This window comes from Mus pahari, chromosome 2 (assembly GCF_900095145.1).
Source record: "Mus pahari chromosome 2, PAHARI_EIJ_v1.1, whole genome shotgun sequence".
Classification (NCBI taxonomy): domain Eukaryota; kingdom Metazoa; phylum Chordata; class Mammalia; order Rodentia; family Muridae; genus Mus; species Mus pahari.
In genome coordinates this window covers 50,686,187-50,707,686 of record NC_034591.1, presented here as the reverse complement: position 1 = coordinate 50,707,686, position 21,500 = coordinate 50,686,187, and the positions used below count along the sequence as shown (strand labels likewise).

Here is a 21,500-nt window from a genome sequence, read left to right as displayed (position 1 = left end):
TATTGCTGTGGTTCAAACACTTGATCGTGTTGGTTACAGTGTTGTTCATGTTCTGAATTTAGCTCTTTGAATTTTGTAGTTTTCCCACAAATTCATACAGGCTCTGTGACAAAAGAATTGTTACGGCTCTATCATTTTTCCCACTTCTTGCTTGAAAACGAATCTGTTTGGCCCTCTCCCTCCCTCTGGAGTTTGGGTGGGTCCCAAGCCCTGTCAGTTGAAGCCAGGAAGGGTCACCTACCAGGATTTGGAAGATTTCTGCTACTTTGTGGTTCCCAGGAGGAGGTGGCTTCTAAAGACAGCCTTTCCTGTGTATTTGAACCACTGAGGGAGTTTCTGTATAACTTGTACACTGGCCTGTGACCTTGGGTGTGTGTGTCCTGTTTCCAGGGAATCCTTACCAGTGAGGAATCTCTTTGTTCACAACTCTAGCAGGCTGCTTATCTGTCCATGGTCAAGGCCACTGGCAGTCATTTCTGCTTTCTGGTTGTGTATGGTGGCACACACTTACAGTACATACCGTCCGTGCTTTTAAAAGCCTGGTGTGATTGCCGGTGAGCTTAGTTACGGCCGCGGTAAGAAGGCCTAATTAATCACATTGTCTTAGAGTTGGTTATGTTCCTTTGCCTTTGCCTTTTTTTTTTTTTTTGCTTCAGAATTTTATGGTGTATATAAACTCTGTCAGGGAGCAATATCATGATGGCTCCATATTTTTAAAAAGCACTTATTGCATGACAATGCTTACGTTTTGATAGGAAAAAGTGAAACATTTTTAAAGGTCATAGCTCGTTTTTGGATTTCATCTTCCAAATTTATACCTTCTGCCTTTGTTTTGTGGGGCGTTAACGGTGCGTGTGTTTATACCTTTCCTTTCCATGGGAAAGTAATGCCCAACTCCCTCCTCAATCCCACTTGTAGGGAGTTCCAAGTTGAGATTCTTCCTGCTGCCAATTAAATTCTGGAAGAGGACCCAAGGGCTCTGCTCATAGCCACCCATCTTTGTGACCATCTAATGAGCCGTGCGCAACAAGGACTTTTTTGGCTTAATGAACCAATGTCCTAGTTACTCATTTTGTATTATCTGCATGATATTTTCAAGACCGGAATTTTGAAAAATACAAGATCAGGGTTGGGGGATACTGCTGGGTGGGCGAGCTTTTGTGTAAGTAAGTGTGGGCCTTGGGTTCAGTCCAGCACTACAAAACCCAAAAAGATGATTTGGGATTCTAATCAGCAAGCTTGGTTTCCATTTGTCTTTAATGATCTTCCTGAAAACAGATGTGGAACATTTGTTGTTTCTCTGTTGGGGACAAGGTGGCGACATGAGGCACAGCCTCTGTCCAAGTGGTCCCAGGTCTTTAACCCAGAAGGCTGCCCTGCATTCTTGAGGAAAGCCACCGCAGCATCCTAAGAGCCGACTAGAAATGCCTGTGCATTCACTGTGTTTTGTTAGTGTTGGAGGTACCACTTGATGGCAAGAACAGACCTGCAATTGTGCAAGTTTACGGAACACTTGCTACCCACAGCGGCACGCTTCTGAAGCTGTAAGCACAGACAGGGTTCCTCAGCAGGAGCCTGTGGTTCGTGGATATTGCAGGCAGTCCCCCCTCAGGGCTGAGGTGGTGGGTGTGAGCTGCTGTCCATCAGTAGGGTCCTCCTTGTCTTCAGTATGGAAGTCTAACTAAAAGGTGCAAGTAAATCCAATCTCTCTGGTTACACTTTCTGTTCAAAAAGAAAATAAGGCTTCGAATGTGTCTGGAATGTGCCTTGGAAGGTTTGTGGGATGCTGGTACGCTGCGGCTCTGGCATACCCAACTTTGGCCTCCCCTCCCCTCATTCTTTCTAATTTTCCAAATTTATTTTTTTTGGTGTGGGTTCTATTCTGTGTATCTGCCTTTCCTGTTTGCTCTTCAAAGGATGCGGACACAACGGCTCAGTTGGTCAAGCGTTTGCTTTGCGTTCATGAGGCCTTGGGTTCAGTGCCCACAAAACAAATTGCCCAGATCAGACTCCGACCCTGCCCCACCTAATGACCATCTAAAGCTGTAGGCAGCTTTGACTTTAATGTTAGTATTGTTTTAGTCTATAAACATGCATGTGCTGATGGGTAGTAATGAACAGGAAGCATTTCTGAATATTTTAGTTTGTTGATAACAAGTTAATTCCTGATTGGGTGGGAAATACACATGAAGTATGTTCTTTGTTCTTCAGGAGGCGTTCAAGTGGGATTCATATGCACGCCTGAAGACTTTCTGCTAGGATTTATTGTCTTTTAAGTAACAAATTTCAGGATAGTTTTTTAACAAATATGTTGAACAAAAATGTTGGGTTCAAGCAATTTTTTTTTTAAGATTTATTTATTTATTATATGTAAGTACACTGTAGCTGTCTTCAGACACCCGGAAGAGGGCATCAGATCTCATTATGGATGGTTGTGAGCCACCATGTGGTTGCTAGGATTTGAACTCAGGACCTTCAGAAGAGCAGTCAGTGCTTTTAACCACTGAGCCATCTCTCCAGCCCTCAAGCAATGTTTTAAAATCGCTTAAATTATGTTTGGTATAAAGAACTCAACAGTCACATTGTGTAAACCACCACTGTCGGATGAGCATGCAGTCTAGCTGTAATGACCTCCAGAGCTAATGGAATGCAGGCCTATTAGTCCCACACCGTAGAGTTAGCCTAAAATGGCATAGCTGGCTAATGGCATAACTGACAGAAGGCAAGTGAGAGTCCTCTTTCTGTCAAAAACTCAGGTGACTTGGAAGGAGAGCAGGCCAAGCAACATGAGTTTTTGACTTAGATACCACCTAGTTACCTTAGATACCACCTAGTTACCAGGTGGGGATCGGTCTCTGGAAGGGAATCACTGAGGAAGGTCCCTCCCAGGTCTGGGATGCAGTTCACTGTACTTTGTTCTTTGCTACAGTTTCTGTTGATCCTGGGCCACCCTCAGGTCCCCAGGCCAATGCTTGGCCGCATCTCAGCTAACTGAAGTGGATACTCATTCACATTTCAAATCTGGGAGAAGAAGCCCTCCAGTAATACCCAAGGCGGATCTTTAAGGGGTGCTCTTTTCAATTTTCATTCTTTAACAGTTTGAGAGACCAGTGTTACATAAATTTATGGGAATTTTGCTGTTTCCAACTCAAGAGTTGCTTTGTTTGGGGTTGGAGAATAGGTTTTGCAGTTGGGCAGAGGGAAGCCTAGCAATCTGGAACAATCTGGAAGGGGTGAGGAAAGAGGAGCTTTCGTAAAGGCATTAGAAGAAAGCTGAGGGCACTGGAGCTGGTACTGAGCCCATGGCCGTGGGTGTCCAGGCCTTTCTCCATTCTTAGCAAGTTGTTGGTCTTACTAGCTCGGAAGTGCGTAGGACACTATTCTTTTGCCCTGAGGAAACGAGCAAGAGGTATGGAGGCAAATGGAGAGAAGAAGCCCTTTTAATTTTTTACTTTCTGAAGGGTGTGATACTCACCCAGGCTGCTGGTATGTGCAGCGTCATACACTGCCGAGTAGCTCACAGGCAGCACAACTTTATGTCTCATATTTCTGTAAGTCCAAGATCAAGACACTGTCAGATTCTTGTTTGATGAAGACCAGCTTCCTGGCACATAGTGTAATACCTTCGTGCCGTTGCCTCAATGCGGCAAAGAGGAAGCCAGCGCTGTGTGGCTTGTTGTTTGTTGAGGTATGTCCTGCCATGCGCTGGCTCAGGCTGCCCTCCAATTCCCTGCCATCTTTCTGCCATGCCTGTCTTCGTGTGTTTTAAAAGGTCACTAATTCCATCTATGAGCAAGTGTTCCACCCTCCTCACCTCAGCTAAGATTATTTCTAAAGCTCTTGCCTCCCAGTACTGTCTAAGAGGCAGGGTTTCAATAAATGAATTGGTGGCACAGAATTTAGTCTGCAGGGGTAAGTCTCCTGTGCCCCTTAATTTAATAGTTTAGTAAGAAGAAGGTGTTTTTTTTTTTTTTTTTTTTTTTTTTGGAGCTGCTATGGGTGGGGAGAGGAAGATGCGTTGGGGGCTGGTACTTAGGAAGCCAGGGAATCTCATAGGGAAACACAAAGGACGATACAAGAACTTGTTTTCTTCTTGGAGAACAGCATAGGTTGTCCTCTGAGGATGAGAGGGAATCTTGGAGTTTATTGTAGTAGAAAAGTCTAGAAGATGGCAAATAGAACTCAGTTTACCTTGAATATGTATTTATAGCACTTTTAATCAGAAAGGAAATGTCTTAAAATCTATGAGAAATTCTGGCCACAGTATTAACAAAGAGAGAAGATGGTTTGGGATTTAGAGTTGAATCTAACCACAAAAAAAATAAAGATCTAAAGTCAGATAGTAACTTAAAAAAAAAACTATGGAAAAATTAATATGTAAAAGTAAATATTCACTTAGTAATAACATGTACACTAGATGTCTTGTCTTTGTAACAGAATCTTATATATAGTCCTGGTTGGAGTCTTAATCCTCCTGCCTCAGGTACCTGACTGTTGTGATCACAGTCATGAGCCCTACAACATTGGGTTTCCATTTTTGTTTTTTCTTTAAAACATTTGCTTGAGTTTTCCTAAGTTTTATATGAACATTAAAAAAACTTTAAGTAAATTCTAAATATCTAGGCTATTAGTCATTTCCATGTGATAGCAATGTGATTATCTTGAGGGATAGATTTTTATTTTTTAAGTTGCACATCTGTGTAATCAACCAAGCAGTAGAGATAGTTGGAGGAAAAGGTCTTGGTGTGTGTACTGGCAGAGGACTGTTTATATGTCCTGTTCATTACATGGTGTTATAAGTCTGAAGGTATTTAAGGTATAATGGAAGATGTGCAGAGAATATATGCAAATGCTAAGCCATATGATTAGTAGACTTAAGCATCTGCAGGTTTTGTTATGGGTTGGATCTTGGATCCAGTCCCACGTGGATACCAAGGGCAATCATAATTACAGGATGAACACCTGATGTTCATTCTTCAAAATAACTTTACTAGCACTCTATTTTAAATTTAATTAATGTACTAGTGCTTTGCTGCATATACATCTGGAGTCCAGAAGAGGGCATCAGATCCCATTACAGATGGTTGTGAACCACCATGTGGTTGCTGGGAATTGAACTTGGGACCTCTGGAAGAGCAGCTAGTGCTTTTAACTGCTGAGCCATCTCTCCAGCTCTCCCTTTATTAACACTTTGAGACATGTTACATAAAAGAGGAACTAACATCAGAATTAACTTAGGTAGATTTTTCTAAACAAAGTTAATGATTAATTCTTAAGTGCCTCTACTCTTTTTTTTTTTTTTGGTTTTTCAAGACAGGGTTTCTCCGTGTAGCCCTGGCTGTCCTGGAACTCACTTTGTAGACCAGGCTGGCCTCGAACTCAGAAATCCGCCTGCCTCTGCCTCCCAAGTGCTGGGATTAAAGGCGTGCGCCACCACACCCGGCTAAGTGCCTCTACTCTTAAAGGCCAGTGTTACTGTTTAGTTACTTCTAATGCCCAGCACATAGACACTGCTTACAAAGACAGGTGAAGAGGAACTCTGTGATGGTCTATTGTGGACCCCTCCTCTAGCCATGATGGAGTATTGAGAGCCTGGATCTTTTGGGGTTTTATGGAAGTAGTTATAGCTTCAGCGAGTCTGTGAGTGCAGTGCCCATGTCAGATCCAGAAGACATTTTTTTGCTTCACATCTCCCCATTCTCTGGCTTCCACTAAAAGATAAAATACACAATTAAGTTGGGAAATCCAGCAGATGTGGCTACCCACCAGGTATTTTTAAAAATAGTTTCATGCAGTGGATTTTGATCATATCCATCCTCAGCTCGTCACCTCCACTTCTCCCAGATCCATCTCACTTCCCTACACCCTTCTCGTGCATGTCATGTCCTTTTTCTGGGTTAATTTAGTAGCCCTTTGACATTCAGTCTGTGGGACCATCTGGATTGCAGTTGACCTGTGAAGAGCGGCTCCCTTTAAGGAAACTGATTCTCCCTTCCTCAGAAGCCTTCAACTGTCCATAGCTTCTCAAAGCTGCCACAAGCAGACTAATCTATAGGCAGATAAGGCCCAGGGCAGTTTTATACCCCACCCATTTAGGAAAGTATCATAGTAGGTTCACCCACAGGGTCTGTGAGCTCTCCAGTCTTGGCCTCTTAGCTAGATTTATAGTTTATGTATAGGTATGTATCACCTTCTGTGGAGTGGACTTTCAATGCAGTCAGAAAGCAGTTGGACACCATTGTATCCATAGGCATCACTTCAGGTGTCAGTTGTTACTGCAGGTCATAGGATTCGCAGCTGGGTAAGACTGTGGTGGCTTTCTCCCTGGCAGTCTGCAGAGCACCCAGTTACTGTCTTAATTAGTATTAGAGGTAGCATGCCTCCTGGTCAGTACCCACTTGGTTTCACAGGTATGTGGTACCTTCTGCAGTGGTCTTCAACAGTGAGGCCTTACCATACAGTTTTGTTAGGCAACCGAGAGCAACAGTGATAATAGTCTGTACTGTTTTGGGGATTTCCAGAATACCTCCCACCACAAGTGTGAGGGCAGGTGTCCCACACCTCAGTGCTGGGCTTTTTGTTTGGCATCCTGTGTCTCTGAGGTAAACATGATCCCCAGAGTAAAGTAACTCTAGTTAAATTCATTGTTTTCATAGGCTTTTTGAAAACATCCTTTGGGTTAGACACTTCCCCTGCAGCCTCACCCTCTGCCTTACCCCCCCCCCCCCATCCCTGTGTGCTTGCTGCCGTGGCCATGTTTGAAGAACACTAGCCAGTCACTAGGGAGAAGGTTCTTCCATTTGGTTTGTTTGATGTTTCCTCCTGCGATATTCAGGGTTTGTGCTTTTGTGGGTGTGTCACCCTTCAGACATTATATCCTCAGTGTATCACACTGGAGTCATAAATGCCACCCCTGATAAGGTTGACACCATGGTTAAGGCCGGCTTTTCTCTCTGTGTCTGTCTTGTCTGTCGGTTTTTCCTCCATTTTTCAAATAAAAAGCAAGCTCATTGGATAACCTTTCTAAGATTTTATTACTGTCTTATTATTTATAAGTAATAGTTAAAATATTTTGGTTTTGGTTCTGACTATACTAAGTTTTTTTCTTTTTTTCGATGAATGGGCTCTTTTTTGGTTTGCTTTTGAAACTTGGTCTCAGTCTAGTCCTGGCTGGACCGGAACTCGCTGTGGAGCTCAGACTCTCCTCTGCTTCTGGCAGTCCTCCTGCCTCAGTCTTCCAAGTACTGGGATGACAGCTGTGAGTCACCACACTAGCTTCTCAAGTTTTGAAAAATATCTGTAGTCAAACTGATGAGTCTTTCTTATTTCTGACTGAGTTCTAGTTCGCCTGACTCACAGCAGTGGTAGAGAACAAGCCAGTCCCCGTCAAGGACTAGTACAGCTTATTCTTGTGTGTGGTCTGAGGTACAGATCTAAGTTCATGACTCTGGAAATGGCTTTCCAGTCTCTTTAGCATCGTTTCTTGTCAAGTGCTTTTTCTCGTGTCTCCTTTAGTTTGCACAAAGCTGCATGTCTCCTCGAGCCTGCTCTTTACTTTGTCGTGTGGTTTCCTTGGTCTGTCTGTCTGATCTGTGTGTCCATTATGTAGGCTTTATGTTAGAATAGATCACCTAGAAGACCATTTCATCCTCCCCTCTAGCACCTGAGAGTTTCCCTGGCTCTTCTGCTCATTCATTTTTCAATATGAAATTCTCTTATCAATCATCCACTTAAAAACGTGGTATGTTTGTGGAACTTACATTAATTTTATGAATTTACTTACAGTGAACTGACATTTTAATGACGTTAGCTTGTTCTATATCAAAAAATATAAGAGCTCTAATTTGGTTGAGTTTTCGCTTGTTCCTCCTTTGAGATGTTTTAAAGTTTTCCTCTGATGGGTTTTACACATTTCTTATTATGAAACTTGCATTTTTTCCACTTAATATTCTGTTGAGCAGGTCAGTACATGTTGACCTATTTTATTTTGTAAAATGGATTCAGAGTAGTCTGCCGTGTCCTAATTTAATTTAACTTTGCTTCTGTTGATGTATGCTTGTTACTTTTAATTTTTTCCTCTTTTAAGCAGCTAGAATAAGAATTACTTATTCATAAACCATCTGGATTTTCGAGGTAATAAATGTTGCCAAGTTATCCTCTCAAACCATTTGATAGTCATGCAAACTTTATTGCATATGTACATTATTACCAGATCTCCAAACTTTTAAAAAAAGATTTACTTATTTATTTTCTATGAATACACTGTAGCTGTCTTCAGACAAACCCAGAAGGTGGCATGGATCCCATTACAGATGGTTGTGAACCACCATGTGGGTGCTGGGATTTGACTCAGGACCCCTGGAAGAGCAGTCAGTGCTCCTCACCACTGAGCCGTCTCTCCAGCCCTCTTGAAACGTTTTTTAAAGGAAAAAAAAAAAAACCCATGAAAGATACTCCTGCTCTAAAAGTTGTTTGTGTTCATGAACATGGATTGTATAAGGTAGAAGTGGCTGGGGATGCAACTTAGTAATCAGTGCTTGCCTAGTGTGTGGGAGACTCTGTGCTCAGTACCAGAATACTACAAATAATAAAGTAGCAGGAGTCACAGTGTTTGCCTTAAATACCTATAACACAGTCTTGGAAACCATATTTATATACACTAGAAAGTGTATATAGTTCCCATGAATGTAGACCTTGAGTTGAGCCCAAAAGAGGAGTCACTGGGTCTAGTGATACACACCTTCAATCCTAGCACTCAAGGGACAGGAGCAGATGGATCTCGGTGAATTAAGAACCAACATGGATCGAAGAGCAAGTTCTAGGTCAGCCAAGGGCTGCATTGTGAGACCTTGTTTTAATATCCTCCTCCCCAAAAGAAAGTGCTGGAAGTGGCTTGGTGTACCAGTGGTTTGGTGTGCTAAAGCAGCAGTAATGGCGTAGACTAAACTGGTATCTCTATGCAAAGGTAAGGAAAGGACAGCAGGTGATGGATGACCGAGGTGAGGCCCAAAGAAACCCTGGAGGTCTCATCTCCTGCTGGCAAGCTACAAATCACCCTCAAATCCAGAGACTGGAGTCAACAGTAAAAACTGGGTGTCTCTGCCTGTGTCGGGTTGGGGCTCAGGACTGGGGTCTCATCTTACATCGAAGTCATAATATTAGGTTCCAGTCCTCTTCCAAGTGGTGTACTTGCTGGTGCTGGTGACGTCTGGACCTCAGTTCTCCCTGTGAGTCTCTCCACATAGGAGACCTGGCCACTTCACCCAGATGAAGTAATCCAGGGAAGCAAGGCAGGTGTCTCAGTGCCTTTTGACTTTCCCCTGGAAGCCATTCGCTGTCCGTCTCTCTGCATTCTATTATCTAGAAACAAGCTGTTAGTTCACCCCACATTCAAGAGCAGGGGAACTAAGTTTCATGTTTTCAAGGGGAATGTCGAAGAATCTGGGAACAGATTGTGAAACCTACACACTGTCCTGCCTGTTCTGACAAGGAGGGATGCTAACATTTTCAAAAGGGAAAAATGCGCTTCTCTCCCACCCACCCCCCTGTGGTATCTACGGAAGATGAAGCCGGCTGTATGTAGTGTTGAATATAGATTGAAGTGAGATCTGCCCCGTGCCGTCATCAAGCCAGCTATTGGGGATAGAGTTAGTTGAGGGCACTGACGGGGGAGGTAGAGTGGGTGGGATGGCGGAGGCAGCAGAGTGAAGAGCAAGTGATGAAGGAGAGAGAGAGAGAGAGACCAGGCATGTCAGAACTGGGAAGAAGAGCAAGCTCTGAGGGAAAAGGAAGCTGCTTTGGTTCTAAGCATTCAGTGGGCAAAGTCCTACGGGGTCCAAAATGCACAGCCAGGACCCAGATTGAAACCTCACCAGAGAGGCCCAGCAATGATAGTTACACTGTCAAGGGCTGAGAAAAACAGCCTGGCAGGCCAGGGCCTGTGCCTGTGCTGTGGTTTGGAGCAGGACTAGAGGAGGGAGCCAGATCTGCAGCATGGCAGGAAAGCGAGAACCGGCTGTGTTCCTGGCAGGAAGGAGAGGCTCTGGAATGATCCAGAGCCCTCAGGGGTTGGGGCTTAAAGGAGGGCTGTGTTTGCCTGCAAGACTGCAATGGACAGAGCAGTTTTTAAGTGGAATAAAACAGTTTTGGAACTTGGGTTATAACATATACATTGATGGCTTTTTAAATGCTCAAGGGTGGCTGGCATTCTAGAAATTCCTGTCTTTGATGTTGACATAGTCTGTCTTCTGGATTCCTTGTAGAACCACCGTGCATCCCTGGGATGGTGCCCTCTACAGGAGGATCTTTGCCTCACTTTTGGGAATCTCTTAACTGTAAGTGGCATCTGTTTACCTTCTTAGCTTTTCCCCGTCCACATACTGCTTCTAGATGTCCTTGAAGTACATCTGTTAGGTGTGTGCATGAACAAGTATGTCCACCACAGCACACACATGAAGGTCGGGACAACCTGTGACAGTTGGTTCTCTCCTCCTCCTGAGTCAGATCACTCCCAGGCTTTGAGGCAGACTCCTCTACCCTCTCAGCAGCCCCTGCTCCTCCCCCCTGCCTGCTGGTCTTGCTTTTTAATGCCTGTCTAAGAGATTGTGAAATTCCCTTCTTTTTATTGCCTACATTAAGCATGATTCTCTTACTGTTCTTGTTAACTAAACTTGGAATTTGTACATAACAAATACGATTAAAATGGTTAATTGAGATCATACTTGATACTCTTCCATTATATCTGTATAATACATAATCAGTTTTCACATTAGGAAAATAGTTTGTAAGTCTCCCAGTGGAACATAGCATAATCTAAGATTTCAGTAAAGATATAAGGTTAAATGAATCAAGGACTTTTATAGATTAAACATCAAGGTTCCCCTAAATTTCCTTCACCATGTGATATGGTTATTATTTTCCAGTTTTTCTTTCAAGAAAAATACTTAGGTCTGCTAAATACTTACAGAAATTAAATCAAAATGGCAAAAATTACTTAGTGCCAAATTACAGATTTTTTTTTTTTTTTTTTTTTACAGAGCAGTCTTGATAGCTTATGCTGCAATAAAGCAACTATTGTTGATAAGTTCCTTTTAGTACAAAAAAAGTCTGATTATGGTTAGTGTGGTCTTTAAATCAGTGGGGCAGCCTCACAGGTCGCAGCCTGGTTCTGCAGAATGTGCAGGGGGTGAACACGGGAAGAGATTAAGAGGGCCAGGAGTATGAGAGGAGACACCGGAGATCTGGGACCAGGACATCTGCTGTTTGAAACCCAGATGGTATAGGCACAAGGTGTATGGAAAGGGCTGTGGGCTGCAAACCTGCATTGACTCCAAACTAGAGGTGGTTCTTAGTTTTTCTTGAAGGAGTGAGAGAGTGTCTCAGGAGATCACTACATTGTCATTCTTGTGTCAAAGAGCTAGAGAGATTAACAGCATCCTGGCTTTTACAGAACATTGTACTTGGCTCTGGTTTTTTGTTTTTTCCTCCCTTTTCCTGTTCTTACCCATCCTGTTCTATTCTCTTTTTCTGTACATTCTTTTGTGGACATCAACGGATCTAGAAACTTCTTAGGTCACTTACTCCATTCCCAGTTTCCCACACACTCGGGAAGTACTGTCATCCTCCAAGCTCCTCTGATTCCAGAATGTTCTGGAAACTTCTCTATCACTAGGCTTCTAGGACATACTTTACTGATCTTTCATTTGCAAGGGGTAAGTCAGGCTCATTTGAGCAGCTGTCCATTTAATAGTGACCGAGTGCGTGCTTGCTCTGCCCTTCTGACTGCTCACCGCCATCAGCAGTGGCACCGAGGGCTGCCTATCTGTGGCTGAGTGGTGGACTGTGCATGATGGGAGGCATCTTGGGGCTCACTGATGTAGAGTGACACACAGCTGCTTATCTGAGGGGTTCTGCTGCGGATGTGTCAGGGATGGGTGGGGAACTAGAAACCTCATGCAGTGTAGTGTAATGTGGTGAACACTGTATCTCAGGCCCAGGCTGGTCAGGGAGTTTGCAGTCCACTTGCCTGCATGGTCTGGGCTGTCTGAGGACTGTCTGCAGTCCTTCAGAGAAGTCACTGCTCCTCACCTTGGGTAAGACCAGGGAAGCATTTCCAAGGCACCATGTGGCACTCTGTTAAAGGTGTGAGGACTTAAGAAAGGGCTTGTGGCTGGTGGTGGGAAAGTGGTGGGGGTTGGGGCTGGAGAGGGCCCTGCATGGACTGCTGATGCACTTCCCCTGTTGGCCATGGGGAACTGTTGGAAGTTTTAAATGTAAAGGAACCATGTAGCTTGGCTAGAGGACTTGAAAAGATGGTGACTGCTTGGAACAGCTATGGCAGGAATTTAGAAAGAAGAGGGACGGGAGAGAAAGTGTACTGATTACTTCGCAGTAACCAAGGCACGGCGTAGGCTGAAGGCAGGGTTTGAAGGGGGGAAGAGTTAGGAGGTTCTTGCCTGGGAGCTGGAACAACATCACAATTATTTTCTTAAACTGGTGCTTTTCAGGACAATTTAAGAGTCTCCTAAATCTCTGGCTTTTTTAGTCACCGGGCATTAGAATGCAGTTTTCTATCTTTCAAGGCACAGGCGGCACCAGATACTCACCATCATCACCTTCTGTGGCGACACTGTAGGCAGCTAAGCACCTCCCCCTAGGGTAAGTCAGACAATGTCTGCTTTTAGCCCTGAATTCACTGTCCTCCTGCCTCCAGCCTGCGCATTCAGGAGTCACAGGTGTGCTTTTTAAGGCTTTTTCCTGTTGTCCAGCAAATGAATCTAGCTCTTCATGACAGGAAGCAGTTCTTACGTGTATTAGCCTTTAAGAACAGAATTGGGGGCGAGAAAAGAAGGTTCAACAGTTATGGGGACTTGCTGCCTTGGCATAGGACTCAAGTTTGGTTCCCAGCACCTACATAGTGGCTCACAACCAAGCATGCGCCCGCACGAGTGCGCACACACACACACACACACACACACACACACACACACACAGCATGTTCGTACATGCAGACACTTAAACAAATATAAGGAAAATTAAAAATCAGAACAGTCTCAGAGCTCTGCTCCAGATGGAGAATTGGTTGTATATAACCCATTCAATGCGCAGTCATTGCTGTGTTTGCTGTGTGATGTTTTTTTGTACAGTTTAGTTTTGATTTAACTATCAGAACAAAGTTGGTAGATCTGTAAGACAGATTTAAGAAGGAAACTGCCTTTTAAATTTTAATTATTTATTTGTCCTTTCATTCATTCATTTTTGCCTTTTTGAGACAGAATTTCTCTCTGTTGTAGACCTGGCTATTCTGGAACTCAACTCTGTAGGCCAGGCTCACTTCAAACTCAGAGATCCATCTGCTTCTGTCTCCTGAGTGCTGGGATTGAAGATGCAAACTACCTTAGAAAGAAAAAGAAAGAAAGGGAAAAAACCTAAGAGATTATGTCTTAAAATGGGGAAAATACACTACACACACACACACACACACACACACACACACAAATTTAAGGTTCTCTGCTAACCAAATAGTAGTCAAGTAATTAGGTTTCAGGCCAAAAAGTATAATCTGAGAATTGCTGTGTAGAAAGGTTGCTTTTTGGAAAGAAAGAAAGAAAAAAGAAAAACCCTTTCTTTTTCTGGATTCCTATATATTGTGTCAGTGAAAGTTGTTTCTCTTTGAAGATCTGAGAGTGATGCCCATGAGATCCAAGGCTGTTGGAGTGGGCGAGCCGTAGAGTCCCCAGAACCATTCATTGAGCTGTGCTTGCTCCCCCTTGGCCTCTGGGCGGAAGCTGGGCCTTCGGTGTAGTTTGCAGCTGGCTTTGTGTGCACATCTCCGTTCAGCGTGTTGCTTTGGAACCTGTGCGAGGCCTGCTGGTGGAGTTTTATCGGCATCCCGTGACCAGTTGTCGGAGAGAGCCGTGGTCTGAAGCTCCCGCTGGTTTTGGAGTTATTCTCAGAAGCCCTTTTTGGAAGGAGATAAAAGGAGGGGAGAGTTCCAGCAGCCAGGTTCAGTCTTGCTGCGGATGCTCTGCAAAACGATAAGTGGTTCTCTGGGACCATCCTAGGGATCTGGTTTTGGCCAGGCTACGAGAGGGATGTCGAGCATCCTCCAAGCAACCATGGAGGACAGATGAGGGCCTTCTCTCCACTTAAGATGGAGGTTGTAAAATTTGTTATGTCAGTGGATCGTGTATTTCCGTTTCTAAGTGACTAGCAAACTCTGATTTAAAGTGGGTTGTCTTGTTGAGACTGCATAGCAATTTAAACAGCTAGTATAAAACTAGTTTTAAAACAGCTGTTTCCACTGAAGACTGTAACAGCAGCTAATTAATTTCAAGTCTTTGAAAATATTTCTCCTCTTCAAAGTCATACCCAAAGAAGGACATTTGACTAAAGCCAACGGTGTGAAGGTGCTGCTGCTGTATCCAAGTGTGAAGGACTGAAGGGTGCACAAGCTAAGGCAAAAGCTATTTTTATAGTGTGCAGCTTGCATGACTGTCTGAGTCAGGTGAGTGGGTGATTCTGGGCAGAAAAAACCTGAGTTTTCAACGAGTAGTGAGTGAGAAGACTCCATACTGAGGAGAAGAGAAGTGAGACCAGGAATCTTTTGGCAAGGGGAGGCTTCCAGAAGAGGAAACGGAGAGCTTAGGTGGTGGGCCCAACAGGAAAAGGATTTCTCTCTACCCCAGACTTGAGAAGCGCTCAGCCTTGGTCTAGTGGAGATGGAGTTCCTCTCGGTGATTGCTGGCCAGAAGAGCTCTGAAGAGTCCCTTAGGTCGTAGGCCTATCTCGATAATTGAGTACTATGAGATTGCTGTGCTTAAACGTATACAAACAGATAGGACTTGTGTTCAGGATGCACACAGTGAGTTTTTTGGTGCATTCAAACAGATCCTCAGTCTGTTACTTACTGAGCAGCACCGAGTAGGTATTTTTCAGTAACAGCCGAGAGCAGAAAAATGTCTTCATAGCTTTCATTTCCTGTGTCTTTAATTCAGATAGGGTGACAGAACCCAAGTGTGAAACCTTCCCAAGAGGGCTGGCTGGGAGGTGCTGCATCTTACACAGCCTTCGGCCTAGAAAGTTACTAGTTGCCATCTCTCACAACATGACTGGTTTGGTTCCCTTAACCACAGTGGGTCAGGAGGGCCAGAACTGATGAAGTTCACACAGTCACTGGGGATGGGGGGCCAGTGTGACAGGCAGAATGGAGTATCTGCAGCTGTGAGTTATTAGGTGTGGATCGTGCAGGGTAGCTGAGGTCTTGTAGCCTACCACAGCTCTGTGGATTTCAGGCACTGTGTGCTTTAGCACTGGCTTTTGTCTTCAGCATCTGCACTGTCTTATGAAACCCAGGCTGCTTTGTAATTTCAGTTGGAGAAGACATAGTTTCTGAGAGAAGGTCAGCTAATGTTCAAAATCAGTATATTTAGTCACATGCTAAACACAGGCATTAGATGCTTATATAAGGCTTTATTATATGCTTGTGATGGGCAGTGCGCACAGAGAGATCCAGATTGCTGGGCTTGGCAGATGAGCCAGTAGAGCCCTTGCTGAACAGACACAAGGATCTGAGTTCAATACCCAGAACCCATGTAACCAGTTAGATGTCGTGGTGGTGGTGGTCCACACTTAAGAGTCCCAGCTGTAGAGAGGTGAAGACTAGTAGGTCTTTGAACTTTACTGGCTGGCCAGCCTACTTACTTAGTAAGTGCCAGACCAATAAAAAACTTTATTTCAAAACAAACAAACAAACAAACAAAACCCAAGGTGGTTGGTAACCGAGGAAGGACACTGGAGGCTGTCCTCTGGCTTTCACAGCCGCGCATGCCACAGCTGTGAGGAAGAAAACCAGGTCCAGGCTCTCCTCTCACGTAGTCTGATCGCATGGGTCAGGTGGAGACGCTCTGTCATCTGGTGTTTGAGAACTCCCTCCGGGGATGCAGTAGAGCCCTGCTCAGCTTTAGATCCTGGTGCTGATGCGTACCATTGTTTAACTTTGAAAAAGGTTCTCTGCTGCCCTAGACCTTAAAAGGATCTGCAGCTGGCATGTGCCAACAGGAAGCGGTGCCTTGTCCTAGGGTGCTAGAGGCCTAAAGCAAACAGTGGCTGTAAAGGGCTCAGTAACCCCAGAGCACCTGAGATCTTTGTTCAAACAAAACCAGCAGCAGTTCGAGGAGCCCAGGGAGAGTGAGTGACTTAGTTGGAAATTCATTGTTAGACGTAAGGGTTGAGGTCTCTGTGTGGAAGGATCACCCAGACTGGATGGCACAGCCAGAAGCAACCCTTTAAAATAGGGGCAGAGCAAGCACTTGACCTTGTCTGTCACAGAAACAGACAAGTAGTTACACTTCCCATTTTCTTTGAAGTTAGAGGGGTGAATTAGACTGATCCAGAAATGACAGTGACTCAACTCACCCATTCTTGTAATAAACACCTGCTAATCCAGGTAGTTGAACCTCTCTAGGTCTGGTATCCCCTGGTCTACTTCAGGAGCCATGTTGAGGGTTGACTGTCACCTTTGCCTGGTTTATAGAAATTTGAAAGTTTCAGTAAAAGTGAGTAAAACTACTAAATAATAATTTGACAAGTTCGAAAGAAGAGGTAGAAATGACTCAGTGGCTAAACATACTTAACTGACCTTGGCCTAGAGTCATATGTGGAAGGGGATTCTGGGAAATGTAGTTCCCTTTAACCAAGCCGATGGATTGCAGCACAAACACCCCCCCCCCACACACACACACACACATATTGTGCACTGAAATACATTTCTGTACTTCATTGCTGTTTTGGGAACTGGGAAGTAGAGGTGGAATATCAGAAAAGTTGTTGGTATATCAAAATTAGCAAATATTTAACTTGATTATTGTTTTCTCTCAGTAGCCTTATCTGCATTTGAAATGGCACAATAGCTAAAAAAACAAAACAAAACAGGGCTGATTTGATCATATCCTGCCTCCTGAAAACTGTTTTTGTAATTTGACAGTTTGAATCTCATAATCCAGTATTTTCTAAAATTGCCCCATACAGTGCCATCTAGTGGTAGATTTCTGGACAGTAGTTCACATCCCCCCCCCCCCTTTTTTTTTTTAATAGTTTTTTTTCTTTTTTCTTTCTGTTCTTTTAATTGTTTTAAGACAGCCTGGTTGTTCTGGAACTCAGAGATCCTCCCGCCACTGCCCGGCTCTCACATTTTACTTTCTGATAAATCAGTAAGTTCACTTTTAATCATGCTTCATTTTCTAAATATATTTTAAGGGACTGCATCTAAAACAAATACTTACAAATGGAAAAAGAACGAGGAAAGAGAAAATAATTGGAGTGGATTCTTTTCCTCTCCAGGTTTTTTTTTTTTTTTTTTTTTTTTTTTTTTTTTTTTTTTTTTTTTTTTTTTTTTTTTTTTTGCGCATCAATACATACACACCGAGTTGGGTTTTGTCTGTTTACTTGATGATTTGAACATACACATAAAGTCATTTTTGTTTGTTTATGAAAGTCACATGATTGTTTCACAAGTGTGACGGTAAGGAACATGGCTCAGCTTTGAAATCGGGCGTGCACGGGCATTGCGTTGTATAACGTAATGGGTTGTTGCTGTCTGCCAAGTGGCGTTCTGGCCACTGTTTGTGTACCAACTCATTACATATTCACCGACTTTGATTTCTCATGGCAGGATTGACCTCTGCTGCACACCCCCACCCTGTGTGCATCAGAGAGAATCTGTACTTAGAGAATCTGGAGCTTTTTTCCCTCCATCATAACTTCGTTTTGTTTTAAATTAGTGATTGATTGGGGACTCTAGATGAACTTAACACCTCACTCATTCTCGAACGCTACTCCAGATGTCACTTGTTACGTCTGAAACGTTGTTTGTGGTCCAGTGAAACAGACACTGATGTTTTGTGTTGACTGAAGTCATCCGGGGGTAACAGTTGGTAGCCAGCACCTGGCCTTCCTCTCTGGCCCAGTAGTCTTCCCAAGTAGCTGTGGTGTCTTTGTTGTCTCCAAGAAAGCTTGTTGGCCTTACAGTCTAGTTGGAAGTGGAGCCTTCTTGGTGTGGCTCAGGGTTCTAGTTAGCAAGAGCTCAGTCAAGCATGAGTGTTCTGCAAGGCAGAAGTATTAATTACTTTTGATAGTGTTTTGTCATAGAGAATATAGTGGGTGAATTTTCTAGAATTTCAATAAAGACAAAGTCATACACAAGAAACGAACAAACAATAATTAAAATCTTGTTTGAAGCAAACAAAGAACAGAAAGGGTCCTTGACATTAGTTAGGTGGCATCTTGGTGGGCAGTACCAATGGAGAAGCCAGCCTCCTTGGAGAGTTCAGGAAGGACACTGGAAGTTGTCCTCTGACCTGCACACCCATGGCCCAGCCTACACACAACAAATGTGTACCTTTATATACATAAAACAGATACAAAGGAAACTTCAATGAACTTTTCTGAGTTCTCTGACATTTTATCTGTCCTTAACATTTTATTTATTATTTAATATAAATCCATAATTCCTGGAAGGCATATAACTTAACTTCAAGGTATTAAAGGCTTTATTATTATTATTATTATTATTATTATTATTATTATTTTATTTTTGACTGGGTTTACCATGCTCCTTGAAGGACTTTGTAGAGATTTTAACTAAAAGTCTGTGTGTCCATGTTCAAGTCAGGGACATTTACTCTTTAACCCACAAAGAGGAGATTTCTTCATTTGCCCACCTTGCAATTTTCTCTGTAAAGCTCTTGAAGATTTATTTCCTTATTCTTAGAAAGTATGTCGTTTGAATAGACATGAACATGTGTTAAGTGAAAGCTATTCCTATTCTATGAAATGGCTTTTGATATAAGTTATGAGATACTATTTTTTGTATATTGATTTTTATATCCAGGAACATTGATGGACTCACATTTTATCCTAAGTTTCTCTTTGTACTTGTTGCTATAGAAAGTTATCACACAAACATGCAGTTTACATGTTTGCATTTCATGTTTGTATTTTTGTGTATATGTGGTATGTGCATCCATATGTTTACATGTGTGTGTGCTTGTAGACTCCAGAAATTGACATCAGGCATCTCTCCCCTGGTCTCTCTCCAACTGGTCTCCTGAAACTTACAGATGTGGTGAGATGAGCCGGAAGCCTTGGGTCTGCCCATCATGAGCCTCTTGTTCTCCCTGTTCTGAAAGTACTGGGGCTATAGACGTGATTGGCTGTCATGTCTGGTGATCAGAACTCAGGCCCTCATGCTTTTATTAACTGAGCCATCTTCCCAGCCCCTCACTTTTATCATTTTAACTGTTTTTATTAAGACTTCTACTGTATTGTTAAATAATCAGCAATGTTGCATTTTCTAGCTGTTAAAGAAAATACTTCATTTAACAGTTAAACTATGAATTTGTTGTAGCTTTTTAATGACTCTAACCATGTCTTTTTCTGTTCTACTATTTTTAAAATATGAAGGTAGCTCAAGAATGACTAAAACCATTAACTGTTCTTTTAAGGCCTTGATTTGACCCGGATTAATATTCTACTCACTTCCCCAAAACCTTGATGAGAAAGTCACCCCTGTTGCCTAGCTTGCTTGGTAAATGTGACCTTTGTTGTATACACCTGTCTGTGGTATCAGGAGGAACTGTGTGTGAATTCTGAGTTCTTGATGGGATGCTGCAACTTTGAACTTCCGAAGGCACTCTTACTCTGGCTTTCATGGTAGCTATACCCACAGGCTGGGACCACTAGAGGACGCCCTGCTTTCTGTTAGAAACACCAGCATGTTAAGTCCCCACCCTTGCAATCACCCTTTTCCCCAGTTCCCATCCAGATGCAGGAGAGTAGCTCATGGACAGACATGTGGACTTCTCCCTCCCACAGACAGAGGTACCTGAAACTTACCTTTAAATAAAGCAGTATTCTCCCCTCCGAGTCCTCACAGGTGGCTTTGTGTATGTGTGTGACCATCCATGTGTCCGTGTCCGTGTGTCCATGTCCGTGTGTGTGGCTGTGTGTGTGAGGCCATGGGGGGGGGGAGATGCTGGGGGTGGGGTTGGTAGTTGGCTAGCTCACAATGTAGTTTGAAATCCCACATGGGTGTCCAAAACAAGACACAAAATGGCAGTGTTCACTGGAGCTGACTTAACATTTGCCCTCAAGTTCTGATTTTTAACCATTAATAGAAGAGCTACAGTTTTAATAACTATACATACTATAAATCTAAATATAAGGATAGCACACTATTATCTTTTTAAAATGTTATACCTCTGCATAACTATCCATACTTTGTTTTAGACAAGGCATTACTGTAAAGACTTGGCTGGTTTGAAATTTACTATATAGCCCAAGCTGCCCTCAAACTCACAAGAGATCTGCCAGCTTCTGCTTCCTAAGTGCTGAGATTAAAGGCATGCTCACCCCCAACTAGTATGATATACATTAATTAATATTTATTAGTCTCAAAATGATCATTTGACCAAAAACTTGTACCATGTCCAGTGTGTAGGTATGTACTATTAAGAGTTGGTTACTAAAATTAAATCTGTTTAAAACTCCTTTGCCACAATATAGCTCAGTGGTAAAATATGAGGCCCTGGATTCAGTCCACACTCCTGGTCAGTTCATCAAGCCTTTCTGAGTTACTCTATGTGGCTATCATATTTGAAAAATACTCTCAGGATATTTATTTCATTAGGTTATCAGAGCTTTGCATTTGTACCATATATAATAAATACTACAAGGAAGTCTGAATAAGCATATCCCCCAGGGGCAGTTCTCAGTATATTGCTTATATGATGATCTGCTAGAAAAGCTTTTTCTCAGATAAGAACCAGCACAAGTCACAGTTAGGCTGAGACTTACTTCCCAGCATCCCTAGGGATAACTTTGTAATCAATTCTCTTTTGTTTTTGCTTTATCTGTGAGGGAATGTTGAGCCAGAGTTCTGGCACAGTTGAAGTAGTCCCTTGGCTTGTAGATCTGTATGCTTAGTCCTAGTCTCTAAGAACACCTGCCAGAAAGCCCTTTAGCTGGCTTTTTCAAAACACTTTAATTTTCAAAATAGTAATTAAAGAACTCTCACTGATGTAGTTGACAAAACCCTTCAGGCTTCTCGGGGTTGCTAGGGAAATTCAGCTGGGAGTCTATTTGTGTCTCAGTCAAGCGTTGTGGACAGGGCTGTATTGTGTCTCTTTGGGAAAGGGCTCTTTTAGGCAACACAGAACTGAATTCTTAGCAGGTATCCTTCTTAGTGCAAGACACAGCAATGCTTTCCCTTTTCATAAGCCACTATGACACTAGCATGTTTCAGGCCAAAAGGTAAAATAGGTTTATAAAAAATAAGGTTTAAGCCATTCTGATGGGCAGAATTGGTGAACAGATTTGATTTGGGGGCTTTCTAATTGCTAAAGCGAGAAAAGGAAAACACAGAGTTGCATAGTTTGTGTGTGTTGACAACCAGAAGCACATAAACATCTGCAGAAACCAAACATTTCCTGGAACTAAACTCA

The 21,500-nt window shown here is 43.0% G+C and overlaps 1 long non-coding RNA gene across 6 annotated transcripts in view; it reads left to right on the top strand.

Annotated features, from left to right (window-relative positions):
- The window catches only part of LOC110317414, a 136,648-nt gene that overhangs the window by 12,421 nt on the left and 102,727 nt on the right, over window positions 1-21,500 (top strand). For 5 of the 6 annotated variants that reach the window (XR_003843253.1, XR_003843252.1, XR_003843257.1 and 2 more), the window contains one exon: window positions 10,263-10,334. This is a non-coding gene — a long non-coding RNA (uncharacterized LOC110317414). Of the gene's footprint in view, window positions 1-10,262; window positions 10,335-12,581; window positions 12,658-21,500 lie in introns of all 6 variants that reach the window. The other variant, XR_003843256.1, reaches the window with a different exon arrangement.